The sequence below is a fragment of the Alosa sapidissima genome, chromosome 4 (assembly GCF_018492685.1).
Source record: "Alosa sapidissima isolate fAloSap1 chromosome 4, fAloSap1.pri, whole genome shotgun sequence".
Classification (NCBI taxonomy): Eukaryota; Metazoa; Chordata; class Actinopteri; order Clupeiformes; family Clupeidae; genus Alosa; species Alosa sapidissima.
Window position 1 is genome coordinate 4,048,368 of NC_055960.1, and position 6,256 is coordinate 4,054,623.

At 38.5% G+C, this 6,256-nt stretch overlaps 1 long non-coding RNA gene across 1 annotated transcript; it reads right to left on the bottom strand.

The window, feature by feature from the left end:
* Window positions 1-4,962: 4,962 nt before the first annotated feature.
* On the bottom strand, window positions 4,963-5,892 carry LOC121707057. Its single transcript, XR_006031215.1, has 2 exons — window positions 5,796-5,892; window positions 4,963-5,705 (listed from the first exon to the last, which is right to left on the bottom strand). It is a non-coding gene; the product is annotated as an uncharacterized LOC121707057 (long non-coding RNA).
* Window positions 5,893-6,256: the final 364 nt, after the last annotated feature.

Below are 6,256 nucleotides of genomic sequence, written 5' to 3' on the forward strand. Positions count from 1 at the left end.
AAGCATATGCCCTGTACATGAAATATAGCATTAATCAACTTATGTCCCATCTTCCTCCATACCATGCATAATACATACTCCTCTATTCTGTATAGGCGAATCAAGTGAACAGCTGATACATTTTGGCCTGCACTATTAAGAGAAACAAATTAAACATCATAAACGATATATTTTCTAAAAGCATATAACCTCTAGAAGTGATGTTACACCAATTTGGACATGTCCCATCTTCCTCAATGCAATGCACAATACATTTCCCTCTATTCTGTATAGGCGAATCTAGTGTAAAGCGGACACATTTTAGCCTATACTGTCTATGGAAAACAGATTAAATACCCTAAACTATATATTTTCTGAAAGCATATAACCTCTAGAAGTGATGTGACACCAATTAGGACATGTCCCATCTTCCTCCATGCAATGCACAACACATTGCCCTCTATTCTGCATTGGCGAATCTAGTGTACAGTGGATACATTTTGGCATGTATAGTCAAGGGAAAACAAATGAAACACCCTAAACTATATATTTTCTGAAAGCATATACCCTCTAGATGAGACATTACACAATTCAAGACATTGTCCATCTTTCTCCATGCCATGCACAATACATTGCCCTCTATTCTGCAAAGGCGAATCTAATGTAAAGTGGATACATTTTGGCCTATAATGTCCAGGGAAAACAGATTCATTTTCTAAAAGCATATGCCCTCTAGATGAGATATAATACCAGTTAAGTATTATCTTCCTCCATGCCTTGGACATGGTACATATTCCTGTTTTGCATTTACTCTGTATTAAAACACATTGATTTTAATATATCGCTGAAAAAGGTAGAGCATTCCAAAATGTTCAATGTTTAAAATCATATTATTATTTCATTTGACCACCATTTGTCCTCAGATTCACCCCTGTGGGCTGAATAGTAATTGAGATATAGGGCTATATTTGTCTAATACGCATGGTCACTATCAAATAGCTTAGGGGTTTGTCCAGTCCACATTGGGGGTGGTTTTGTTTTCAAAAGTCCGGCACCTGGTGCAAAATGGTGGATCTATATGTTTCTTAATTAGTCATGGGTGTGTTTTGGGCGTAACATCCTTTAAACCAATGAGAGTGATACTGTCATTCTCTTTAACAGCAAGCAGTGCGACTTCAAAAAGCGCATCGGTATTTTGATAGTCAGCGGCGCAGTTGAAAGAATCAGCTTGCACCCGAGACCGTATGGAACAGGTATTCCACTAAACCATGCTTTACTAAAACCAAGCAGAGTATAGCCTATAAACACATCTGCACTCGTGTATTATTTGAACTCATTGGCAAAGTGAAACTTACTTCTCCGTGGTGTCATAGTCAACGTCAAAACAGTTATACACAGTTAATTACTTTCACTGTTGACTGACAATAGGTTACCATTGACAAAATAGCCTGAAAAAGGCAACACTTACCCCAATAGTGTTTAAATTACTAAATAAGAAACCTAAGGACATTTATCCTGCAGAGGAGTTGCTTACATCTCGTGACAGTGCGTCTTCAGCTGTGCTCCATATGTGCCTCTCGCCTATTCACTTTTAATCGTCATTAACAATTTGCAAATGATGGTGAATAACTACTCATTGTGAGACGTATTTCCTGATATCTTTATTATAATTATGTTCCCCATTGTAATCGTGTAATTTATAATGTTTTTATGGATGTGCGCTGGTGCACGTTCCTGTGGACGAGAAAAGCAGGGTGTAGTTATGCACCCGCCCATCACTGTTGATAATGCACTCTTAAAATAACATATAAACAACTCGCCATGGATTTCTGACCAGGTATTTCTTGGTCAGTGGCGTAATGCGTTTTAGGTAGTGTAAGATAGCGATTTTTAGATAATGCGCTAGACCCGTCCTTAGGTCATTAATTGCCACACCCCTTGGTGCGTTGCTCAATAAAAGAGACGGGCATGACGAAAAACTATATAATAGAAATACGTGTTGCATCGTGATGATTATACGCTTTGCGCTGTGCTGTTGACTGTCATGATAGGGCCATTCTAACCTCTTGGCAGCCATTTTGGTGGCCATCTTGAAAAGTCAGTATATATACTCTTTTGATCCCGTGAGGGAAATTTGGTCTCTGCATTTATCCCAATGCGTGAATTAGTGAAACACACATAGTACAGTGTGTACACACAGTGAGGTGAAGCACACACTAATCCCGGTGCAGTGAGCTGCCTGCATCAACAGCGGCGCTCGGGAGCAGTGAGGGGTTAGGTGCCTTGCTCAAGGGCACTTCAGCCGTGCCTACTGGTCGGGGTTCGAACCGGCAACCCTCCGGTTACAGGTCCGAAGTGCTAACCAGTAGGCCACGGCTGCCCCCAAATGACCCCTTTCTGCCCCAAAATGACCCATTTCTCAAGATCAGATTTTACTAGATTTTTAGTATGTTATTTAGCATGTCTAACAGTACCAGAATCAATAAAAAAAACCTTTTGTATCAATTTTTTCGATGTTGAACCCTATATTGACCCGCCTAAAGTTACTCAACTTGCACTGGATCATCTTCCTGAATCTCAATATTATCACAAGTGTGGGCAAATTTCTAAGTCAGCACCAGTCAGAGGCTACATTCATTGTTTTGCACTTTTATGATGTCATCACATCACCAAAAGTATTGGTTTCAGCAAAAATATTTGTCAATATTTTAAACTACAAAAATACATACCTATAAAGTATTTTGATACAAAATACGAAGTCATTTTATTCAACCCAGTCAAATACAAATGATGAATATACAATATATTTTGTATTTGAAATATGGAATACATGTACAATAAATACTGCTCATCCCTGTAGGCATCACTTGTTCTGAGATACCATGTTTGGTTCAGGAGATATAATGAAGAATATAGGCGTAATTCAGTTATAATGGAACATTTAATAGTTGCCACGGCGATCATTAGGGTTTTTTGATAATGGTTTCATATCTGAAAATGTTCAGGGCTCCAAACTGTACAAGTTCACCAAGTTTCATGCTTATATGAAAGAATTTGACCTAATTTTCACATATCCCCTGTACTATGAAAGTTCAATAAAACTGCCACAGGTGCAGCTTTTCGCCATTGACCTATGCACAAATAATTCCAATTTTGACAATGTTCCACCACTTGGATTTTCATGGACTTTTGGTATGTGATATGGGAAGGTTTCATGAACTGAATACAACAAAAATCATTTCTGTTGCAATTAGTTTTGGGTTGGGTGATTTTTTCTCACAGATTGCCTGGACTACTTTAACTAATGTCAGTAATGTTATTTAGCTAGTTGTCATTTCAAAGAAATTACACTTCTCCGTTTAAAATGTTACCTTAGCTAAGAGGCTAGCTAGCATGCTAACAACCGGACAGTAACTGGCAGCAGCATGGTCTGATATTAAGTTATTTTATTACAAATCCGAACACTAAAAAAATTACACTTTTAGGCTTGAAATGATCCCAAACACTTACAGATTATGACAACATTTTCCCAAAAACCCTCAACAAATCCAGAAAGACATAATGACCAAATGTATTGGTCTCCATTGACATTAGTGCAGCGAGGGTTTACTCTGGTCTGCATAAAGGGGGATTTCCCTCCCTGCCCCTTGCAATAATCGAACGCGGAAATTGTCGAATGTTTGCACCTCTCGCTCCGCTTTAATCCTCTCTGGCCATGGTCATTTGATATGAGATCGTATATCAAGAGATGAGATTGTACTCGTAACTTTAGGACTCCTATTTTTTTTTTACCAAGAGTAATTCAGGAAGCATTTTATCCCTAAAAGTAGCGCCTGAGTCTGTGACAGCTTAAGCGAGGACTCCTAATAAGACCGATTCACAAACAATGTTTTGTGGTGGCATTTAACGTCGCGATGTTTTGAAATGCGTCTGCAGGAGCTAACAATCACGAGGGAACAATTTTGCATTGTAGGCATAACTAAGGGATGCAGTAACACCACCAACAACAACCAAAACTAGCCTACTCATTGTTTACATGTACATTAAATGTAACGTTTCATTGTGAATCAAATTAAAAGATTCTCCTCTTTGCAAACGTTGGCATAGGCATATGGTGACAGATTCATTTAATAATGTTGCTGCGTGAATCACGGTAAGCGCGAATGAAGTGGCCACTTATTAATGGGAGCCACTGTATGGAAGTAGCACTAGGCTAAGTAAAATAGAGATATTTAAAATAAGATAAAGTTATATAAAGCTTGACAACGGCAGAGATAACTGGCCTTTGGCCATAGCAACCATCCATTTAGAACGACTAGCCTTCATAGCAACCAAGGATCTTAGCTGTGATTCATGTAGCTACAGTATGCATGCAATGTGATGCAAAGTATAGAAAGGTGATGAAATACACAGAGACAGGTCAAGAAATATATAGTGCAATGTAGACAGTAGTATACAGTTGATACAGAAGGTGGTTTAGAGTAATATGAATTAAATATAAATATGTGCAGTGTAGCAGTTCTCATACAATAAGTAGAATAATGTATGTAGATGTAGCAGTAACATTATAATAGTAGAAATAATAATATAGATATATGCAGTGTATTAACAGAATATAATAAAACAGAATAAATATGGATATTGAATATGACAAATATATAACAGATATACATAACATACAGCTATGTGCAGTGTGCAAACAGTGTCATTGTAGTGCAGAAACAACATTATAAGAGTACACTCTAAACATGAATGGGTTAAAAACAACACATTTGTTGAATTTCAACACATCAATGAGTTCTCTTTGGGACAACACAACTTGTGTTAATGGTGACACAGTTGATGTGTAAGCATACTGACACATAAGTTGTGTCAATATAGTGACACAAGGATATGTAATTAGTGCTCGGAATTCCAGTTATCCAACAAAATTATGTGTCATTCCACAAGGTTAATCAATATGAATAAAGATGAAGAGCCAAGTTGAAAAATACTTTGGAATGTTTATTTTTCATGTCAACATTAACATTGCCTTCAAGTTACTCATAAAAATACCTTTATCTAGGCTTAATATTAACATTTTAACATTTTTAACCCTCCTGGGTCCCCCCCAACCCAACCCAGGAGGACAGCAGGACCCTTAAAAAAATTCATCACTTACTCACAGGAAAAGCATTCATAAAATTCAGTTGAGAACACATACCAGATAATACAATACACACAAGATTAACTATAGTCCAAAACATACGCGCAATATAACCTTAGTTTCGGCTTACTTTAAAATTTAAACTTTTTCAAAGAAGGTTAATCACTCAAAAAAGATGCCAGCAAAGTTTCCTGATCTCACCAGGAACTGGCTGTTTGCACACAGGGCAAATATACATACTGACATTCTTTAAGCCAAAGCCTGGACTTTCCCAAGGAGTTCCAAAACTTTGGGTCGTCTAACAGTCTTTGTCACTGGCAAATCATAAATGTGTTCAAAAAACAGGAAAACTGATGCAAGCTGAGCAGGATAAGCAACGTTGCATACCCAGTAGAACTTGAAGAGCTTGTCCAAAGCACAGGTTAAGCTGTCATCATGCAGTGGAATTGTGACTGTCATTTCTGGAAACAATGACGAACTGTCGCGCTGGGCTCGTCAGATGGCCGATGCAGACAAGCTCTGGCTGCGTCCTTGAAGACCCCTCATCATAAGTGCATAGGGAGGAGATGCTCGTCCCATGCTGAAATAAAGTGTACACATTTATTATACACATCATTCTGACCTAGAGCCTATTCATTATGTTCCTTCATGGTGCACGTATACTACATACCGACACAAAGTTGATCAGGAAAGAAATGGCCGACTTCACACTGCATCGGGTTGAGGCTGATCCCCTTCCTGACGCAGTTGGTGGAAGTAGGTGAGTCAGAATCAGATCGGAAGAATGAGTCAGAGAGCAGCAATCTTCCTCAATTTGGGGATGAATGATGACTCCCACCTCCTAATGAGCAGCTCTGCCTTCCCCTCGAACATTTTCACAAACTCTGCATCCAGCTGATACAGGAAACATAGGAAAACAAGTTTAATTGTGTAGCCATACATTTTCCTCAGAGGTCTTCACACAGTATCATCACATCCCCTGTCCTTACGCCCTCATATTGACTGAGGAAAACATGCTAAGAAAACCATTAACGGGAAAACACAGGAAACCTCAGAGTGGGAAACAGAACAGGACACCTTACCTAAAACTAAAGACATAGATGTTGTTTACACACAAGAAGAAAGTCTACC